We start from the raw sequence: 24,208 nt of genomic DNA, 5'->3' as shown, positions 1-24,208 counted from the left end.
ATCTTAACTTTCTAGATGTGTTTCCATGGCCAGTTAGTAATCTGTACATTAGTATGATTAAGCATCTTGTAAGCCTCATTCACCTTGTAGATTCCTCTGTTGTGGCCCTTCCACCATAGTGCATCCCTACCATTCTGAAGGCCTTTGAATGTTTCCAGTTGCTTGTAAAGTTCAGTCAACCTCGTCAGCTCCCAGTCATTCAGCCTTCTTCTCAGTATCAGATTCCAACCTTGAGGGGTCCACATTTCAGCTATTGTCTTTTGTTGGTATTGAGCTAAACCATACATATCTGGAAATAGTTCCATCAAGCTTCTAGATCCCATCCAATTATCCTTCCAGAAAGATGTTTTGGTACCACTCTTCACTCTGATGCAGGATTGGCTCTTCACTATAGGCCAGAGTGTTCTGATGGATCTCCATAAACTAACCCCATATGTTGTATTGACTTCCTTTGAAACCTAGTTGTTTTCCTCTCCATACTTAGATTTGATGACATTACACCATAGGGATTGAGGTTCTTGAGAGAATCTCCATAACCACTTCATCTTAAGAGCCTTGTTTTGATTTTTAAAGTTCCTGATGCCTAGCCCACCTTTGTTTTTGCCAATCATCAGAAATTTCCATTTCCCTAGATGATACCCCTTCTTTTCTTTGTTTCCTTGCCAAAGGAAAGATCTTCTGAGTCTATCTAGTCTCTGAATAACACTTACAGGGATGGGAAAGAGTGACAACATGTATGTAGGAAGTGAGTCAAGTACTGAATTGATCAGAATCAATCTTCCTCCCATAGAAAGGTACTGAGCTTTCCATTTGGATAACTTCTTCTCACATTTCTCAATGATTGTATTCCATATCTCCTTGGACTTGGACTTAGCACCTAAAGGCATGCCCAAATAGATAGCAGGAAGAGATCATACTGCACCTCTCAAACTCAGTGATAATTGCTCCATCTCAGGCACATCATTGATTGGATACAGATGACTCTTTTTCCAATTAATATGCAATCCTGAGATACCTTCAAATAAGAGCAGGATAATTATCAAATACCTCAACTGTTCTTCTTTTGCATCACAAAAAATGAGAGTATCGTCAGCATATTGGAGATGTGTAATCTCCAGATTGTTGTTGCCCCTACTTGCTACCTCGAACCCTTTGATCCATCCATTGATTTTTGCAGTTTTGATCATATTGTTCTGCCCCTCCATAGCAATTATGAAGAGAAAAGGAGATAGGGGATCTCCTTGTCTGAGCCCTCTATGTGCAGGGAAGAAACCTTCTGGGATCCATTAATGAGAATAGAGAATTTAACTGAAGATATGCAAGCTCTCATCCAGGTAATCCATTTCTTCCCAAAACCCATTGGTTCCAGCATTTTCAACAAGAACCTCCAATTCACATGATCATATGCCTTCTCAATGTCTAGTTTGCACAAAATTCCTGGTTTTTTTAGTTTGTTTCTTGAGTCTACTGCTTCATTGGCTATTAGAACAACATCCATTATTTGTCTTCCTTTGATAAAAGCCATCTGATGTGCATCCACCAATTTGTTAATCACCCTTTTGAGTCTCTCTGTTAGAATCTTCGAAAGCAACTTATAAAAGATGCCTATTAAGCTTATAGGCCTGAAATCCCTGAGTTCCTTGGCTCCAATCTTCTTAGGAATCAAGGTTATGTATGTTGCATTGAAGCTTATTTCAAACAGTTCCTGAGAATGGAAATTATGGAGAGCCTCCATTATATCTTGTTCCAAAATGTCCCAACATTTGATGAAGAAACCCATAGTGTATCCATCCGGCCCTGGAGTCTTATTTACTACATATATCTTCAAACAAGATAGCACTTCTTGTTCTTCAAAGTTGCTTTGTAATCTTTTTCTTCTTCTGATATTGTGGGGTAGTTGTCGAAATTGACTTCAGGTCTCCATTCCATAGCTTCTGAATAAAGATTCTTGTAGAATTCAATGATCTAAGCTTGATTCTCCTTGGTTCCTCAATTGTTTCATCATTCACGACTAGTTGATCGATGTTGTTGCATTTATTACGCGCATTAACAGTTTGGTGAAAAAACTTAGTGTTCCTGTCTCCTTCCTTAAGCCACGGAGCCCTAGATCTTTGCCTTCATGCAGCTTCTTCATTTTTCAGATGTTCCTCATTTCCATGAGGGTAGAAGCCTTCCGCACAGATTCCTCCTCAGTCAATGCTCTTGTTTCTTGAATGGCATCAAAGACTGCCAAATGTTTTAAAAGCTCGGTTCTTTGAACCCCCCAGGTTTCCTTGGCTACTTTTGCTCCATTCTTTGAGTTTACTATTTAAGGCTTTGAGTTTGCATGTTAACACATAATCTGGCCTCTCGTGAAATTCAAAAAAGGTCCACCATTCTCTGATCATGTCTACAAAACCTTCAGTATTCAACCACCAATTATCAAACTTAAAGTAGGATTTGGTTCGCTCCCAGGACCCACACTGTAGTGAGATAGAAACGTGGTCTGATATCAGCCTTTGTAGGACTACTTGTTTTATGTTCCTGAATCTATCATCCCAATCTGCTGAAATTAAGATTTTGTCAATTCTGGATGCTATGATCTGATTATCTCCTTTGAAACAAGTATAAATTCCCCCTTTTTATTGGAGATCAATAAGTTCCATGTCTTCGATAAAATCTGAGAACTCCACCATAGCTCTAGACCTTCTGTTGCAATTACTTTTTTCCGAAGGAAATCTATTGACATTGAAGTCACCACAAACATCCCATGGCCCTTCCATCAATCCTCTTACTGCCGCTATCCCCCCCCCAATACAACTTTCCTCTCAATGTCACAATTAGGAGCATATACTCTTGTGATATGACATGCAAAATTTTGCAAAAGATCCTTGAATTTACATGTCAGAGTATACTCTCCTATTTATAACACATCTCCTTCCCAAACTCTACAATCCCATAACATTGCGATACCTTCTCTAGTACCACTGGCTTCTAGACATGCATACCTCACCCATCTCCCTCCCCAAACCTGACTAATAACCTCCTTTATATCCCCCTCTAATTTTGTTTCCTGAAAGCATATAATATCTGTCTTCCACTCCCTCACCAAACTTTTTATAATCCTTCTCTTAGCCAAATCGTTCAAACCCCTGACATTCCATGATACTAAATTAATCAGCATAATTCAATAATTGGCAGAATGTTCCCCCTACTTCTTTTTCCATTACTTTGAACTTGACATCAAAAGAAACTGGATCTTTCAGCTCTTTCTTACCTTTAAATCTATTCTTTTTGATTTCTGAATATGATTCCATCCTTCTACTTTGTCTACAACTGTCGATTTGCAGTAGAAGCTCCAACGCTTTTTCTTCGTGCCCCTGAAAATCCACCCCAAACATCTTACTCAATCTGATTAAATTCTGATGTACCCAAAGTGTTGCATTCATCTCTTTTTCTGGAAAAGAATTGTGATGCTGAATAGAGATAGGAGTAGCTTCTTCGACTCCCCAATCTTCACCATTGATCCCTGAATTGAGTTGGCTTAATTGTAGTTGCTGCTCAGATTCTACTTTTGATTGGTCTTCTCCCACAGTGATAATGGCCATAGCATCTACTACATTATCTCCATGTAACCCTGCTCCAGTTTCTTCTTCTGTCACCATGCATGTAATTGAATTTTCAGTATAGCTTGCCATTCTTTCAGAGTGCTCGCCAGTTGATGGTTGATTTTTTAGAGAGGGGGGTTGGTTTACGTTAGATACAATCTTCAGTTCTTCTAAGCAACAGTCATAAGTTAAGTCTTCTGAGAGGCTTTGTTGAAAGTCATTAAAAATGACTTGGGCTGAAAAATCAGGCCTAAATATTGATACTGGCCCAACCCTAGAAGAGCCCAACAAGTTTCTTTCCCTACCCTATCTGCATGCCTGGCACGTGCCTCCACAATAAATTCAAAGCATCTTTTACTGCTTCCAATGTTCACAGCCAGTTGGTTGTCCTTCCCATTAATTACGCAGGGGGTTTTTACCCTTAGGTCTTTCAATGGTTTCGACCCATTGAATATTTCAGTAGCCTTCAGAGACTCCGGCGACTCTTCCTTTTCTGGCATGCTTAACTCAAATCGAGTTTGCTTTTCCGCCCAAATTGGAATAAAAAATTTAACCCCTTCTCTTTCTATGATAACCTCTGATGGAATATTCCGACCCTCTCTAGCAATTTCGATCCTAGCCCATCTTGAGCTATGTCTCTTCCTCGATAGCTATCCACCCACCATAAAGTTCACCTATTTCTTTGAAAATCATTTGTGACCACATGTGCATAGGTACTCTCATGGCTCTGATCCAAGTAGTTTTAACTAGGGGTTGGCGTTCGGTATTTCGGTTCGGTATTTAAGAATTTCGATATTCGGTTTATCAATTGTGTATACCAAATACCGTACCAAAATATTTCGGTATGGTTCGGTATTTATTATTTTGGTTCGGTACGGTTTCGGTTTAATATTATGGCTTCTAGCCTACAATTTTTTTCTGTCAGAATTGTATCTGCTTAAAAATGTGTAATTACCTCACTGATAAAAAAATAAAACTGTACAATCAAGCGGATGGCAGCATAGCACTGAATAAATGTGGAACTTGAAAAGGCAAGCTCAATGGTAGAAATGCCAGTGGTGGTGACTAGCAAATATTTTTGGCATTAAAGACTTGTCCAAATGGATAATGTAAGTAGATCTCTCTGCTACAGTTATTAAACAGAATAAATGAGCAAAAAGAAATCAAGGTAACAAGAGAAGAGGTGGGAAACTAGTCATTTGCATTGTTATCTATGTAATTTGTATCTTCCTACTACACATGAGCCTCCTTTCTATAATACAGAGGCTCAAAGAAACCATCGGCCCTTGACCATTCTTTTAAGTAGATAATATAATTTGAGCACATGGTGCAGTAGTCTTTTTCAATATAAAATCATGTCAAAATGGAACTCGCCGCAAGGCCTTCGACTTAATAATATGCAGCAGGAGCTGAACCAACAGTCATTTAAGATCATCAAATTACATGGAATTTGATCTCCTCTCTTTCTTGAAAATGCTAGATGAACATAATGATAAATAAACTAAACAAATAAACATAGCAAAGGACTTAGAAAAAAGAATCCAAGAACATAATACAAACCACATAGACTAGCAAACAGTGTCATAAAAATGAGTCACTCGTAGTCACAGCACAAGTAGAGCAGAGAAGTATCAGTTCCAGAACAAATTAGTGCAAAAAAATAAAGATTGAAGAATGAAAAATTGAAAAGTTATGAACCTGTTGAAGTCTTGATTTGAAGAGTTGATAGCCGATCTCAGTTCTCACAGGCCACAGCCGATCTAGCGATCTCACAGGCGACAGCGGACAACCGATCTCTGAGTTTTTCGTAAGGAGTCGTTCGTTCTTACTTCTTAGGTTTCTCAGTCGTTCGTAGGTTTCTCAGGATGTTAGGGTAAACTAGGGTCAGGGGGTAAGAAAAGAGGGTAAGAAAGTGAAAGACTTTTGGGTTATTGGGTTATTCATTATTGGGTTGGGCTCCAAAAATTAAAATTTTGGCTTTTGGGTTGGGCTCAACCGCTGGGCACTGGGCAGTCTACTCCTAGTCTCCTACATGATTTTTTAAATTTTTGATATTTCGGTATACCGAATTGTCAAGATCCTAATACCGAGTACCGAACCGTTATACCGAAATATCAAAAATTTAGTACCGAATTGAACCGAAATACCGAACCAAAATACCGAATTAATTTGGGCCGGTTCGAAATTCGATTTTTCGGATTTTATACCCTCCCCTAATTTTAACTGGAAGAGAGTTGGGAATACAACCAGCAATGAGGTTCCACCATTCTAGAAAAAGCCTTTGATTTTTCCATGTACATTCTCCTTGAATGATTTGTTTAGCCATGTGTTTGGGAACTCGAAGAGATACAAGTCCCCAGCCATGTCGTACATATTCACCCCAAAAGTTTTGCTCCATGCAACAGAAACCCATCTTCTGATATCTGCTAGGGTGGGTCTCTCTTTGACTTCCTTCCCAAAGTATCCAATGACGCATCTTTTTAGAAGCCCATTATCCTTCACTCCAGGTATTTTTGCAATCTTTATAGTTCCATTTAAAGTGTTGCCCTGAACTTCATGAGGAATGTTAGGTTGCCATTTACTCTCTTTAACTGCTTTGGCATATGGATAGTTTGCTTCAGTGATTCTGGGTGGGGCTGAGATAATTAATTGAGCTTCACATTTAATGAAACTTTCTATCTTAAATGCTACATCCTTCCATCCTACATTTATGACTGACTCGGGAATAATAATAACTGATCTAGCGACCCCTTGTAATGACAAGATGCTCATATATCTCCCATATTCATTGTACTTCCTGGTACAGAAGTATTCTAAAATTCTGTCCTTTGTTTTTCATCTCCTTATTATATTCTTTTGGTCTTTTGAAGCCTCTTTGAGTACAAAACATATCCATTCCATAATCTTTTTGCTCATTGTTGATCGTCTCATCATGTTTCGACTTCTTTCCACCTAGTCAAACCATGTGTCTTTGTTGGAGTACCATCTGGTAATGTCAAAAGATTTAAAACCAGCATTGAAGTAGATTCTTTCCCCCATTTCAAGTATTGTTTTCCTGCTATGAAGTCAAAGAAAAGTAACGGTTTTATAGTCTTCACATTGGGTGAAAACTAGTATAGGAGGAATTTTAGGAAGAAAGGGATGTTTTCCGGCAACTAAATCCACCGGAAAAGGTTGTTCTACAATCCTAGAAAGTAGGAGAAAGAAGGATCTCGGGAACCGTATCTAGGAGCATTTTTACCTTGGCTACATTATTTTAAGCCAAATAAAATTTTTTAGCCTAAATAATAAGCGTTGAGTATTGTTTATTAGGTCATTTTTTATAAGCCCGCAAAATTTTAGAAAATTCAGGTTCAGTCGCCCGAATTCATAGAGATGGTGTGGACTATAGCATACAAAAATTTAGGAATCGTCCTAAATTCCTATTTTATGGCCCTAAAATACCAAAAAACAAGGAACGATCATGGATAACCGATGATTGTTGTTCATTAGGTTGTTGTTTATGGGTTCGTAAAATTTTAGGAGATTCGAGCCGGTCGTCTGAATTCATACAGATGATGTGGACTATAGCACACTAAATTCTGGGAATCATCTTAAATTCCTGTTATATGGCCCTAAAACTTTAAGAAACGAGGAATGGTCATGGCGAAGCGATGACTCTTGTTCATTAGGTCTTTTTGATAGGCACACAAAATTTTAGGAGATTCGGGAACGGTCGTCCGAATTCATGCAAATGGCGTGGACTATAGCACACGAAAATCTAGGAATCGTCTTTAATTCCTTTTTTATGGCGCTAAAACGCCCAAAAACGAGGAACGTTCTTGGTGATGCGAAGACTATTATTCATTAGGTCAATTTTTATGGGCCTGCAAAATTTTAGGAAATTCAGTTTCGATCGTCCAAATTCATGGAGATTGCGCGGACTGTAGCACAAGAAAATCTAAAAATCGTCCTGAATTTCTATTTTATGGACCTAAAATGCCAAAAAATGAGAAACGAGAGTTCATTAGGTTGTTTTTTATGCGCCCGCAAACTTTTAGGAAATTTGGGGTCGCTCACCCGAATTTATCTAGATGGCGTAGACCATCACATGCGAAAATCTAAGAATCGTCCTGAATTCATATTTTACAGCCCTAAAACGCCAAAAAATGAGTGGCGAAGCGATGACTATTATTCTTGATATAAGAAAATATTTACTTCGTATATTTACTTTACGTGACCACGCGAAGCGCAAGCATTTTCACTATTTTGAAATATATGAGAGTAGTTATTAAAAAGATAATAATGTATATACACGAGGAGAAATGGAGGGGAAAATAGATTCTTTTTACGGTGCATGCTACTCCTTTAGAAATTGGAAATTTGGGGGCATTTTCATAGGGTCACTATTGAAGTTATACTTACATTCATTTTAGCCCGAAAAGCAAGGATTCCTTCATTTGCGTCTGTTGCTATTTATGTGTCTACTCCTTAACCCAGCTTTTAAGGTGAGAACAACGAATTTAATATAATAGTTGTGGATTCGATTTATATTCTTATGACCAATGGGGCGGGTGTCGAGAGCGAGGATCCATTTTCTGCATCTCGAATGGTTTACTAACCCAGGATGAATATAGGCCTGACCTCTCGCTCGGATGTAAGACTTCCCCGGCAGACAGATGTCCCATACCACCTTTCATGAACAGCTATGCCCGAGAATGAATTGTACTCAATGTCACACCTCCTTTTTCCGTACCCGAGAGGGGGCAGGGGAGTTTTTCCAATTAAAGGACAATCGAAACGGGATTTATTTATTTATTTCAGAGTCGCCACTTGGGAGATTTAGGGTGTCCCAAGTCACCAATTTTAATCCCGAATCGAGGAAAATAATGACTCTATATTATAGTCTGCGTACCAGAAATCCGGAGAAGGAATTCTGTTAACCCGGGAGAAGGTGTTAGGCATTCCTGAGTTCCGTGGTTCTAGCACGGTCGCTCAACTGTTATATTTGGCATACTTATCTGATTTTTAATACAATATGAACTTATGTGCAAATTTATCTTTTAACCGCTTTACTATTATTGTTTTTAAAAGAAATGTGAACATCATTTAAAACACGTCTTTGGACTACGTCACATGAAATGCACCCATAATCCGGAACGCATTTTATTTGATGTTTTGAGATCGGATTTGGGTCGCATGAAATGCACACCCGAGCTTAAGAAAGTAAATTATTAAACACGCGCCTAAAGAGACTATCGCGTTATTATTTTGGGAAGGCCACGAAATTCACTAAGCGGCCCTCCTGAATTCTAAGTAATTTAAAACAAGTATTTACTGAGGGCCCCGTAATTTGTATTTTTATTCGGCGAGGCTCATCTCATTCTTATTTTTTTTTTTTAAAAGGAATTTGCACCGTCGTGGAAATGCATCTCGGGCCACGCCACAATCAATGTGCCCGTGACTAGAGACACATTTCGACTCCGTTGAGATTTGGATTTGGGTCACATAAATGTGCACCCGAGTTTAGGGAGATAACATTATTAAAGGCGCGCCTAAAGCAACTAGCGCATTATTATTTTTGGGGAGGGCCGTGAAATTTGTTAAACGGCCCATCCCGGAATCTAAGTATTTAATACATATATTTTGTGAGGGCCCCGCAATTTGTCCATTTTATTCGGCGAGGCTCGTCTCATTTTATTCTTTATTATTACTATTATATTTTTTATTTTTTTATATTTTTTAAAAGGATGCCATTTTTATGTCTTTAACAATACTGAAACTTACGGCCTCTTTACAACTAAAATCCCATGACTTGTTAAAAGTTTAATAAAAGGAGTTTAGTAAATGAGTGTTTCGGTAGTAGTAACAACATGCACTAATACTATTTTTTCGAATGACCTGACCGAAGGAAAGGACGAACAGATTAACGTCAAACTTGTGTCATAGAACGACTAATCAAACTTAATTAAACGACATCAAAGAAACAAGAATAACATAACATGAAAATGAACCAAAATGCAGACAATGAAACATAGGCAGAAAATTTCCATACCAATTTTTATATTGCATCTCAAACATTCAACGTAAGTTTATTTATCTAATACATCGAGGTTTAATAACCTTTGCACCTCGACAAACTCAGAGCGACAAACACGATTCCGACGGAACTTAAGTCGGACCTTTCTGAACGAAGAACAACGACGGAACCTCGGACAGCGCCTCGACGTACCGGACCTCGACTCAACCTTTAGACCTTGGACTGGAACTCGACCTCAACACAAGGTCGAGCAGCTCACCTCCATGAACTCCGGCTCAACTAGTGGCGTGAAGCTGATGGACTGTTTAGTCGACGATTGTGGGGGTCGACGGGCAGTGTTTAATAGTGATGGGGTGATGGTTGTCGACTGGAAAATGACGAGGGCGTTAGTTGCGACAGTAGGGTGGGTTGTTTGAGCAGTGGTTAATGGCTGGAGCTCGGACGTGAGAGAGTGGAGGTTATGGCGTTGTGGGGTGTTCGTCACTGGTGGTGGTCTCAAGGTGGGTTTGGACGTGGTGGTTCCGGCGTCGTTGGGTCGTGACTGGTTTTTTACGAGTGAAGCAGCGAGGGTTATGGGGTTTCTGGGAAGGTGAGGATGGTGGTCTGTCGATGATGGTGGAGCTGGAGGAGGGGCTGTTTGGTCGTTAATGGAGGTGCGTGGAGGTGCGACTGGTTGTTTGGTCGTCGGGCAGTGGTCGACGGACTGGTTGCGAGACGACGAGGGAGATGGTGTCGTCGGAGCAGGTGGGTTGGTTGAAGGTTTTGGATGTGAGGGTGCCGGCGTTAATGGAGGTGGTGAGACGGAGGGTTTGGACGACAGTGGGTCGACGGAGAAGCTGGAGAGAGTTGGGTTGCGACGGAGTTTGGGAGGAGACGGGCTCGTTTGGTGGTGGTTTTCGCTGGGGGACGTGGGGTTTGGTCGTGGGTTTTGGTAGGGTTTTCTGGGTGTTTGCTTCTTCTTCTTCTTGAAGAAGAAGATTCAACAGTGGTCGTCCCGTAGCCTAAGAAGATATACAGTACTTCCCCCTTCAAAAATCCTAAAAGTCCTCCTTTAAAAATGTGTTTTGTCCGTATTTTTGTAATACAATGCCCATGAAAATGAGCCCCACGCGTGGTGGGGTTCGAGGCATATGTCCTCCACGTGTGGTGGGGTTCCCCACGTGTCCTGGACACGGTTTATTATGGGCTAGATCCGAAAATTAGGCCTAAAACCGGGTAGTTTAAACCCGAATATTATTCTTTTGCCCGGACCCGAGAAATAGGAACACGTTGCTTAACTAGTCCTATGTAAGCAAAATAACTACCAAAAATAAGACTAGTATTTAAACAAAACTATATCTTTTTAAATATTTTTCAAGGTTTAAAATAGCTACAAAATATTAATGAAACTATTTTTTTTTTGTAATTTTCGTTTTAAATATTAAGATAAAATATGAGGTAATATTTTTTGTATTTTTCAAAGTTAAAATGACTATAGGATATTAATAAAACTACTTTTTTGTAATTTTCGTTCTTTAATAAAGTTAAAAATATGAAGTAATATTTTTGTATTTTTCAAAATTATAATGACTGCAAACATTAATAGAACTATATTTTTTTTTGTAATTTTTGAATTTATATAAAGTACCAAAATAAAGTACAATTTTTTGTATTTTTCAAGTTTATGAGAGATACATAAACTAAAATTTATATATATATTTTTGAAATTTTCTTTTGCAACGAAATAAAGTCAAAATAGTTAAAATAGCTATATTGGACCCAATTTCACATATTCATGCTAAAAATGTGAAAATTCTAGGGGAGGGTCAAAAATCACGTGCTTACAGCTGCCCCTCTTTGATTGGAAACACGAAGAGTTTTCCGACAAAGAACGACTAGACGTGTTTTTGACCCGACCATTACTTGGACGGACTACACTTAAGGAAAGGGAGGGAATGTGACCGAGCCCTGGTATCTGAGCTGCCTACATATCCTTGGTTATACAGGAACCAGGCCACGTGTAGTTCGGGAATGAGAGAGATGGTAGAGTGTACCGAGGTGAAGAGCCGATCGAGGTGCCGTTCCGTTGAGGTTCCGGTCCGCGGTCCTGTCATTACAACAAAAATGAAAACTGAAAAAGACTAATTAAGCCTATCAGCTACTAGTTACAAGGATTCCTATCTTTAAGTCTTCTGAAACTTGGTCTTGAGTCTTGAATGGTGCTTCATACAGACTTTGGATTTGAACCTTGATACTTGCTAGTTGTAGGCGCTAGTTCTTGAGCAGATCACATTTGTTCTCCTCATCCGTGCTTCGGATTCATTCATTTTTCTCTTTTTTTCTTTTTCTTCTTTTTTTTTTCTTTTTGTTTTTGTGACTAGCTTTTGTTGACCCTCTCAGACTGTTGACTCGCATTCTTGGGGCGAGATTCTTGTTGCTTCTCTTTTTTGTTGTGGCTTTCTGCCTTCCAATGGGTTACGGCCTGACTTTGAACGATCCCGCTGTTCTACAGGCGGACCCCTAACTTCTTCAATCTTTGACATATAACAATCTTCTGCTCTACAGGCAGGCCCCTGACAATCAAAACAAACAAAACAAACAAAATTTCCTAACCCAGTTTGTACTGGGAAGGTTTGTGAGTCGTTAGCAAAATCGTAGCCCACTGATACTACTGATGCAGTGCTGAGAGTGAACTAAACACTAGATTAGGATGTATTCCCTTGTTATACAGGTGGGCGCCTAACTTCAATGCTTGAAATGTAAGGACTGAAATGTATTCCTCTGTTATTATGGGCGGGCTCCCAATTTCAACACTTGAAAGTAAAGACTGAAATGTATTCCTCTCGTTATACAGGTGCGTTTCTTTTTTTTTTAATTTTTATTAATTTTTGTTTTTATTGTTTTTTTTTAGCATCTTAGGAGAAAGATTCATCAGACTAAGATTTTGATCCTAGGAGAAGGTTCGTCAGACTAGGTCTCTATCTTAGGAGAAAAATTCATCGGACTAAGATTTTGATCCTAGGAGAAAGTTCATCGGACTAGGTCATTTTTGTTTTTGGTATCTTAGGAGAAAGATTCATCAGACTAAGATTTTGATCCTAGGAGAAAGTTCATCAGACTAGGTCATTTTTGTTTTGGTATCTTAGGAGAAAGATTCATCAGACTAAGATTTTGATCCTAGGAGAAGGTTCATCAGACTAGGTCTTTTCTTCTTTTTTTTTCTTCAAACAACTTAGGAGGAAATGCATCTCCTATGGGTAAAACTTAACTTTGAGGAAGTGCGTCTCCTGTGGGTACAATAAACTTAGGAAGTGCGTCTCCTATTGGGGATAACTGTTTTTTAGGAAGTGCGTCTCCTACTGGGTGAAACTAAACTTTAAGAAGTGCGTCTCCTATTGGTGAACTATTCTTAGGAAATGCGTCTCCTACTGGTAAAAGCATTGCTTAGGAAGTGCGTCTCCTATTGGGTGCAATAAACTTAGGAAGTGCGTCTCCTATTGGTAGAACTGAACTTAGGAGGAAATGCATCTCCTATGGGTGAAACTGAAACAAACCTAGGAGGAAATGCGTCTCCTATGGGTGAAACTGAAACAAACCTAGGAGGAAATGCATCTCCTATGGGTAAAATTAAACAAACCTAGGAGGAAATGCGTCTCCTATGGGTGAAACTAAACAAACCTAGGAGGAAATGCATCTCCTATGGGTAAAACTAAACAAACCTAGGAGGAAATGCGTCTCCTATGGGTAAAACTAAACAAACCTAGGAGGAAATGCATCTCCTATGGGTAAAACTAAACAAACCTAGGAGGAAATGCGTCTCCTATGGGTAAAACTAAACAAACCTAAGAGGAAATACATCTCCTATGGGTAAAGACGTGGAATGTATTCCCTTATTATACAGGTGGGCGCCTAATGGTAAAGACACAAAATGTATTCCCTTGTTATACAGGTGGGTGCCTAGAATATGGAATGCACATACAAAAGTATTCCTCCCGTTATTCAGGTGGGCGCCTGTTTAAACTAAGACATAAAAGTATTCCTCTCGTTATACAGATGGGCGCCTGGAAAAGACATGAAAAATGATACGCCCGCATTATACTGGTGGGTGACCTTGAACAGAAATGAAAAGACAGAAAATGTATTCCTCTTGTTATTCAGGTGGGCGCCTGTCAAGAAATGTAAAGACTGAAACCAACATATCCTATTTGAGGGCGGATGAACCCAACATATCCTATTTGAGGGCGGATGAACCCAACAGATCCTATTTGAGGGCGGATGAACCCGACATATCCTATTTGAGGGCGGATGAACCCAATATATCCTATTTGAGGGCGGATGAACCCGACAGATCCTATTTGAGGGCGGATGAACCCAACATATCCTATTTGAGGGCAGATGAACCCGACAGATCCTATTTGAGGGCGGATGAACCCAAAATATCTTTAAGACTTGAAAATGTCTTACCTCGAATACTTGCTGGGGATTGGGATGAACTTTTCCTTTTCTCCTTCCCCATTTTTATTATTATTCCCTTTTTTTTATTATTTATTATTATTATTATTATTAGCTTCCTCCTTTGAAGTCTAACCGCTGAGGATACCGACTTTCCAACCTTGTGTTGGACCCCTCGCAACTGCTAGGGATAACACTGTTGAGGAATTATTTACTTACCTGTTGGGGGTAAAATGTTATCAGCTGGGGGTACCTGACTTCCAGAAAATTTTCTAAATGGAAGGAAAATTTTCTGCCCCAGTTTGATAATATCCCTTGTGGCATGCGTTTCTGCATCAATGCCATTTCCCTTACCTGTTTCAAATTAAACAAAATTGTTAGTTTAAAACGCGGTGGTTGGTTGTGATACTCCTGCTGGGATGGTTTTCCCTTCCTCCCTCCTTGCTCTGTGTTCCACCACTTGTTGGGGATGATGTTATGTGCTGGGGATAATCCCTTCCTGCTGGGGATATCCCTCTTCTTTTGTGGCATAGCTTGGAAACTGGCATTTTCCCGACCTTTTAGTCTAGTATGGATTTCGCCGAATCATGCTCACTGCTCTCCTTGCTCTGTTCATGGGCCTTGGCCTTTGAGGTTTATGACCTTGGTTTTGGCAAGGATATCTCTCTTGACGCTCGTCAATCCTTTTGTCAATTCCCTTTGCTGGGGATATCTTTTTTGACACTGGCCTCGCGCTTGTTCCCTGCTGACTATACCACTTGGATATACTAGTCAGATCCCATTTTGGAAAGCTGATGGCCTATTTTGAAGTCAATTCACACTTGTTCTGACCGGACAGACTCTATTGGGGAATTTTTCTATGAAAGGAGAAAGATAAAAGAGACAAAATAAAAGACAAAGGAAAAGATGACTCTTTAACAAAAGAAACTATAAATAAAAATCTATCAAACGCAGATACCGACTCTAATGGCCATGACATGCGTATGTGGCCTATCCTTTACCGTCAATCATCTTTCAAGATCTTCAATTGGCGATTCCCCATCTGCTTCTTGATCTTATTCGACTTGCAGTTCCCGAAGGGTTTTCACTATCAAGTCTCTCTCATTTTTGGCTTTTCTCTCAGCTTTCATCGCCTTATGGTGCCTGTGAAGGTTTTCACCGATAAGACTCTCTCATTTGTATCACTTTCCAGCTAGGGATTTGGAGTGTTGCCGGTATGACACTTTCTGTTGGAGATTAGAGTCCTTTCTGCTGTGGAATAGAATGTTATGTTCGCCGGTAAGACTCTTCATTTGTCTGACTTGGCAACTTTTGAAGACTGATCGGAAGGTCTTTCTTTGGACCGTAATGGGGGTTTTGGACAGGCTAGAAAGAAAGGGTATAAAAGGCTCAAAAATACATTAATTTTTTGGGTTATTAGTTACAACCTTCGGAATTAGATTTATTTACAACGACCGCAACCTCTGCCCCAGTTTCTTGCTTGGGGATATCTTAATTGTTTTTTTTTCATTTTTCAAAACTATGACCGAGCCGTGAAGCGCCTACGTATCCTCTTTGAGGAATCAGGTCAAACGTAGTTCCCAATTCCTCTATTTTCATTTGATTTTCTTTTTTTTTTCTTTTTCTTTTTTTTTGTTATCAATTTTCTTTTCTTTTCTGTTCCTTTTTTCTTTTTTTTTTTCGTTGTTGTTTTCTTTCTTTCTCTTTTTTTTCGTTGTTACTGATTCCGAACGAGGGGTATGAAAGAAAAATAAATAAGGCTCAAAAGGGGTAACGAAGGATAAAGTGTTTAGGTAGCAGAACAAAATGCCTTCGTCATTTCAGTCTTCAAAACATGCCAAGTGCAAACAACACACTTTAAGTTTGTAGTCTCTTCTGATGGTGCTGGACTTGACAATTATGTTAAACGTTTTATTTTTCCTTTGTCATTTCTAAAGCACCGTTGGGCGACACTCTCATTATCATTATTATGGACGACCCTCATGCCAATTTAGGCGAATCTTTCTTTAACGGTTTTCTTTGTGCTTAACTTGCCCCAGTTCCACATGACTCGAGCTCTGAATAATTTCAAACCGTCCTTATTTTCTTTAAATGGTCTGATCGCCTTTCCGGGGTTTTATGATCAACTTTAGAGATTAGGCCCAAACTGGGTGCGCATGTCATGTCCCTAGAATCGGCATTGAACGAAATGATAAAAGGACTAAACAAAAGACGACTGGAACTAACAAAAGACCGGATTTTGCCTTAGACCGGTGAAATGGTTTGAATAACAAAACAAACAAACAAACCAGAACAAAATCCTAAACAAACTGCTATGACCAAATGGAAAGATAAGAAGGTTTGACACAGGACAAAATCCGAATTACAAATCTAATAATCCGAACAAAAGAAATGACAACAAAATAAGCCACCAAATGCCTCTTTCTTGTTAACCAAGGAACGGAGCGTCCTCCCACTTTATCAAAACTGGCATCTTAGCCACTTGAGCTTCGCATCAATACTGCCAAGACTATTACCAGCTTTAATATCATCGTCCTCTGTCAGCAAATTCCCAATAGGATTTGAGTGCTTCCGTCATTAGGCCTGATCCCCGCAGAGTGTGCATCAGGAGGTGCAAGTAAAGGATTCTGGGTGTCATTGCCCGGCTTACCACAAACCAACCACCTTAACTTATCTTCAAAACAAACAGGTTAGAATGGACTCAGTCGGTCCTCATTATTGACAACATCTTTTTTTCTTTTTCTTTTTCGATGTTTTTTTCCCTTTTTTTTCTTTTCTTTTTTTTTTCATTTTGCTCTTTTCATTTTTTTCTTTTTCTTTTTCATTCTCTTTTTTCTTTTCATTTTTTCATTTCATTTTTCATTGTTTTTTCTTTTCATTTTTTCATTTTCATTGTGGTCGAATCTTATGGAGATTGCCTACGTATCATGACCCCGCATGAATCAGACCTTGCGTAGTTCGGACCAATAAAAGATAAACAATAATGAACATTTTTTCAATTTTCATATTGAAACAAACTGGGTTTCAAAGGTTTATAGATGACCTGCAAACTTGAAAATCAAACAACCCGCCTATTTTAATCAAAAGGTTTACAAACTTCACAAACAAAAGGCTAGCTCCCTTTCTCTGTTCGACAAATGCGCAACCAAACGGTTATTTTTTGCAAATGTGGCCCCTTCCAAATTTCACATGAATTTTGAGGCCGGGGAGGATTATTTCGACACTTTACAAACTTGTCCATTCTTTTACGAAAATAACCTTTCGACAACTGAAAGATACTCTAAGGTTATTTCGGCAAGAACGGTTTAAGATGCGGCCGAAGCTGGCTCGGCTTATTATGACAAAAGATGGTATTCACATGACCGCTGACTCTTTGATTTTTTTCTTTTCAAATTACAATAAAAGACTTGGCGTTGTAAACACGGCCCTTCAGCGCCTCGGGGACGAAGATTTATAAGGCTGTGTGGGTCAACTTGGACCAAAAATTCTAAGCATGACCCGAAGGTGGCTATTTATGCAAAGTCAACCTTTCGGCGTCCCTTTCGGGAACATTCGGTTATCTATGACAAAACAGCATCACCTGACTTATTTATAACTTTTTTTTTCATCGTTTTTCAAATTAGAAAAGTCAATATTGCAAACACGGCCTTTCAACGTCTCGGGGACGAAGATTTTTAAGGTTGTGGGGGTCAACTGGACCAAGTCTTAAAAATGACCCAAAAGTGGCTGTTTATGCAAAGTCAGCCTTCCGGCGTCCCTTTCGGGAACATTCGGCTATGTCTTGATAAAGCAGCGTCACCCGACTTCTTTATGAACTTTGACATATATATTTTTGCTATTATTATTATTTATTTTTTTGTAAAAGGGGAAGTTGGACATCACCCGACTTATTTATGAATAAAAACTTGACATGTTTTTTTTATTATTATTATTTGTTTTTGGCTTTTTAGCAAAAAAGGTGGGGTTGGACCCGATGAGGGTTGCCTACGTATCTCACATCCGGTGAGAATCAAACCCGCGTAGTTCGGGCAAATAAGAATAAGTAGGCAAATAATAATAAGCAGATGAACTAACTTTTTTTTGAATTTTCGTTTAAAGGAACTACTTTAAAAGAAGCAAGGAAATATTATTTTTTGATTGATTTTCTTTTTAAAAGAAAGACTAATATTTTTTGAATTTTCGTTTTTTTTTATTCTAAAGAAAAGAAGAAAATATTTTTCGGAATTTTACCTTTAATATAAGAAATGCTTCTAAAAATGTTTTTTTTTTGAATTTTGAATTTTCTTTTCAATTTTTGAAAGAAGAATCAAAATATTTTCGGATTTGTTTTTTTGTTTTTTTTATATATATATTTTTTATTTTTTTTTTATTTTTTTAAAGAAACAACTAGAAAGACTTTCTAAAGAAGTCAATAATGGAAAATATTTTGGGATTATTTGTTTTGAAAATTGGGATTCTAAAAACTTTTGGTAAGACAAATGTTCTTGCAACAGATAAAGATATATATATACATATTTTGGAAATAAGGAAAAACTAAGACAAATGTTCTTGCAACAGATAAAGATATATATATATATATATATTTGCAACAAATAGTAAAACTACTTTCAACGCCCAACTCTTTTTATTTTATTATTTTTATTTTTATTTTGACATTTTCATAAACAGATAAATAAATAAAAACCCATTTTAAAACAAAACCTTTTTTTTTTCTTTTCATTTTTATGGCAAAACAAACTATTTTCTTTTCTATATTTTTTAAAAACAAGACAGAACAATGATGATTTTTTCTCTATTTTTCCTTTGCTTTTAATATAACAAACTAATAAGACATTCATTTTCATTTTCTCAAAATTTCGGCAGAGTTTTGATACTACTCGGACATTGATTTTTCTCTAAAAATAAGTAGTTACATCTCTACACTGTCATTTTTTCTCCTCTTTTTCACGATTTTTTTTAATCTGTGGAAAATAATGAAAACATACAAAATCTTTTTGAATTTTCATGCTTTGTTTTATTTGTAATTTTATTTTTTATATTTATTATTTCTTTCAAAAATGTGGCGTGGGAGACATAACGATTTCCAAGACTTCTTGGATTCCGCAAATGCTCCCCATGCGCTTTTCCCAACATATGAAGCGTGGGGGACATATGGGAATTCCAAGACTTCTTGGATTCCACAAATGTTCCCCATGTGCTTTCCCAAAAAGCAAGCGTGGGGGACATAGGGAATTCCAAGGCTTCTTAGATTCCACAAATATTCCCCATGCTTTGATTAAAATAACATCATGCTGGAAATGACCAAATGACCCATACGCCCTTGACTAAATACAACATGTAGCACATGGGATGCCGAAAGATTGTCTATTATTTTCAGGTTGCTTGTCCTAGACGGACCCAACCCCTATGTTGAGTCCCCTAAGTCAAATGCACATGATGCAAATAAACGTTCCTACTAGGGATCCGGCATGTGGCTTTGTTATACTAGGTTCAAAAAACTGGGTCGGTGTTCTAGACAGTGTACCCGAGCGGACAACTCGAGCTGAGTAAGGAGCTCCTTTCCGGGAACCAAAAGGCCAGCCGGCTTAGAAACTTTCCGAGCCTCTTTTATTTAGGGTATGACACTAATAGAATAGGGAGTCTCAACCAGTAAACACATCCCCGGAGGTAAGAAGAGAAAGGTTTCGGCACAATTTATATATAGTTCAAATAATATCAAAGCGGTAAAAGCAGCATTTAGCACATTAGGCTCAAAACATGTAATAATTAGATAATAAATAAAGCCAAATAATAACAATTATTCTAAGCTCGAATTCTTAACCCTGAACCAGTGGTTCTGGGTGTATCTTCCCCAGCAGAGTCGCCAGAGCTGTCACACCTCCTTTTTCCGTACCCGAGAGGGGGCAGGGGAGTTTTTCCAATTAAAGGACAATCGAAACGGGATTTATTTATTTATTTCAGAGTCGCCACTTGGGAGATTTAGGGTGTCCCAAGTCACCAATTTTAATCCTGAATCGAGGAAAATAATGACTCTATATTATAGTCTGCGTACCAGAAATCCGGAGAAGGAATTCTGTTAACCCGGGAGAAGGTGTTAGGCATTCCCGAGTTCCGTGGTTCTAGCACGGTCGCTCAACTGTTATATTTGGCTTATTTATCTGATTTTTAATACAATATGAACTTATGTGCAAATTTATCTTTTAACCGCTTTACTATTATTGTTTTTAAAAGAAATGTGAACATCATTTAAAACACGTCTTTGGACTACGTCACATGAAATGCACTCATAACCTGGAACGCATTTTATTTGATGTTTTGAGATCGGATTTGGGTCGCATGAAATGCACACCCGAGCTTAAGAAAGTAAATTATTAAACACGCGCTTAAAGAGACTATCGCGTTATTATTTTGGGAAGGCCACGAAATTCACTAAGCGGCCCTCCTGAATTCTAAGTAATTTAAAACAAGTATTTACTGAGGGCCCCGCAATTTGTATTTTTATTCGGCGAGGCTCATCTCATTCTTATTTTTATTTTTTATTTTTTAAAAGGAATTTGCACCGTCGTGGAAATGCATCTCGGGCCACGCCACAATCAATGTGCCCGTGACTAGAGACACATTTCGACTCCGTTGAGATTTGGATTTGGGTCACATAAATGTGCACCCGAGTTTAGGGAGATAACATTATTAAAGGCGCGCCTAAAGCAACTAGCGCATTATTATTTTTGGGGAGGGCCGTGAAATTTGTTAAACGGCTCATCCCGGAATCTAAGTATTTAATACATATATTTTGTGAGGGCCCCGCAATTTGTCCCTTTTATTCGGCGAGGCTCGTCTCATTTTATTCTTTATTATTACTATTATATTTTTTATTTTTTTATATTTTTTAAAAGGATGCCATTTTTATGTCTTTAACAATACTGAAACTTACGGCCTCTTTACAACTAAAATCCCATGACTTGTTAAAAGTTTAATAAAAGGAGTTTAGTAAATGAGTGTTTCGGTAGTAGTAACAACATGCACTAATACTATTTTTTCGAATGACCTGACCGAAGGAAAGGACGAACAGATTAACGTCAAACTTGTGTCATAGAACGACTAATCCAACTTAATTAAACGACATCAAAGAAACAAGAATAACATAACATGAAAATGAACCAAAATGCAGACAATGAAACATAGGCAGAAAATTTCCATACCAATTTTTATATTGCATCTCAAACATTCAACGTAAGTTTATTTATCTAATACATCGAGGTTTACTAACCTTTGCACCTCGACAAACTCAGAGCGACAAACACGATTCCGACGGAACTTAAGCCGGACCTTTCTGAACGAAGAACAACGACGGAACCTCGGACAGCGCCTCGACGTACCGGACCTCGACTCAACCTTTGGACCTTGGACTGGAACTCGACCTCAACACAAGGTCGAGCAGCTCACCTCCATGAACTCCGGCTCAACTAGTGGCGTGAAGCTGACGGACTGTTTAGTCGACGATTGTGGTGGTCGACGGGCAGTGTTTAATAGTGACGGGGTGATGGTTGTCGACTGGAAAATGACGAGGGCGTTAGTTGCGACAGTAGGGTGGGTTGTTTGAGCAGTGGTTAATGGCTGGAGCTCGGACGTGAGAGAGTGGAGGTTATGGCGTTGTGGGGTGTTCGTCACTGGTGGTGGTCTCAAGGTGGGTTTGGACGTGGTGGTTCCGGCGTCGTTGGGTCGTGACTGGTTTTTGACGAGTGAAGCAGCGAGGGTTATGGGGTTTCTGGGAAGGTGAGGATGGTGGTCTGTCGATGATGGTGGAGCTGGAGGAGGGGCTATTTGGTCGTTGATGGAGGTGCGTGGAGGTGCGACTGGTTGTTTGGTCGTCGGGCAGTGGTCGACGGACTGGTTGCGAGACGACGAGGGAGATGGTGTCGTCGGAGCAGGTGGGTTGGTTGAAGGTTTTGGATGTGAGGGTGCCGGCGTTAATGGAGGTGGTGAGACGGAGGGTTTGGACGACAGTGGGTCGACGGAGAAGCTGGAGGGAGTTGGGTTGCGACGGAGTTTGGGAGGAGACGGGCTCGTTTGGTGGTGGTTTTCGCTGGGGGGCGTGGGGTTTGGTCGTGGATTTTGGTAGGGTTTTCTGGGTGTTTGCTTCTTCTTCTTCTTGAAGAAGAAGATTCAACAGTGGTCGTCCCGTAGCCTAAGAAGATATACAGTACTTCCCCCTTCAAAAATCCCAAAAGTCCTCCTTTAAAAATGTGTTTTGTCCGTATTTTTGTAATACAATGCCCATGAAAATGAGCCCCACGCGTGGTGGGGTTCGAGGCATATGTCCCCCACGCGTGGTGGGGTTCCCCACGTGTCCTGGACACGGTTTATTATGGGCTAGATCCAAAAATTAGGCCTAAAACCGGGTAGTTTAAACCCGAATATTATTCTTTTACCCGGACCCGAGAAATAGGAACACGTTGCTTAACTAGTCCCATGTAAGCAAAATAACTACCAAAAATAAGACTAGTATTTAAACAAAACTATATCTTTTTAAATATTTTTCAAGGTTTAAAATAGCTACAAAATATTAATGAAACTATTTTTTTTTTGTAATTTTCGTTTTAAATATTAAGATAAAATATGAGGTAATATTTTTTGTATTTTTTAAAGTTAAAATGACTATAGGATATTAATAAAACTACTTTTTTTGTAATTTTCGTTCTTTAATAAAGGTAAAAATATGAAGTAATATTTTTGTATTTTTCAAAATTATAATGACTGCAAACATTAATAGAACTATATTTTTTTTTTGTAATTTTCGAATTTATATAAAGTACCAAAATAAAGTACAATTTTTGTATTTTTCAAGTTTATGAGAGATACATAAACTAAAATTTATATATATATTTTTGAAATTTTCTTTTGCAACGAAATAAAGTAAAAATAGTTAAAATAGCTATATTGGACCCAATTTCACATATTCATGCTAAAAATGTGAAAATTCTAGGGGAGGGTCAAAAATCACGTGCTTACACTCAACGTACTTTTTTTCTTGTTGCAGCATAGGTTTTCGTCGGGCTTTCATCCCTTTAGAAATCTGCACATATAGGATCACTTACTTGGTCACCTGATGCTATGGAGGGTCCCACTCAAGTATCCGTTTTGATTCATGCAGCTACTATGGCAACAACTAGCGTTTTCATGATAGCAAGGTGCTCCTCTTTATTTGAATACCCACCTACGGCTTTGATTATTATTATTTTTGCAGGAGCTATGACGTCATTCCTTGCGGCAACCATTGAAATATTACAGAATGATCCCGATCCATGCCATTCTTCGTAGTATACCTGACTGGTGGGATCTACAGATGTAGTGGCTGGTGAACCACTTCTTCTTCTTCCACGAAGATTCAGACAAAACCGAGCTTGGATCGAACTAAACAAGATTTGGCAAACGAATACAAAGGTCAAAGGCTTTATTATTCAGAAAGTAAAAGGAGGTTGATTCTATTCTTTAGGATGCGCTCTGCATTCATCAAGCTCGTATACTCCCATCGACTCTTTTTGAGTAAGATCAGTAGGCGATAAGCTCACATCCGGCTCCATAGAAGGAAAATTATGTTCCTATTGTTAAAACATACGATTAATGGGGAGATAAAGAAATAAAATTTTACAAAGTGTAACGCTCAGATCTAAAGTACTTCAATATTTTCAATACAACTTTAGAAATTAAATCTGAAAGAGTTCAATCTCTTCAATACAACTTCATAAATTCGATTTTGAAGTAGTTCAATCTCTTCAATGCAACTTCAGACATCAAATCTGAAGTTCTTCTATCTTCCAAATGCAACTTCAGATTTTAAATCTTAAGTTTTTCTTCGAATTTCAAACAATTCAATGCTCAAATCTACTCCAAATAACCTCAAATTTGAAACATAACTTTCATCATAAAGAACAAATCACAATCATCAAATTGTCAAAACAACAACAAATTTAACAAACTCGTTTTCAACTAAGAAGAAGAAGAAACTTTAAGCACAAAGAAGAAGAAAACAAAAATGTATGTATTTGAAGTTATCCAAAAATTGGGTATCAGTTAAACTTTTTTTTTAAAAGTGGATACAAATTCAATGAGTAGCACAAAATTGGGTGCCACATGAAAATCTGCAAGCATTGGAACTTTTTCATCGGGTGAG

This window comes from Nicotiana tabacum, chromosome 8, assembly GCF_000715075.1.
Source record: "Nicotiana tabacum cultivar K326 chromosome 8, ASM71507v2, whole genome shotgun sequence".
Lineage (NCBI taxonomy): Eukaryota > Viridiplantae > Streptophyta > Magnoliopsida > Solanales > Solanaceae > Nicotiana > Nicotiana tabacum.
Note: the sequence above shows the minus strand (reverse complement) of the source record.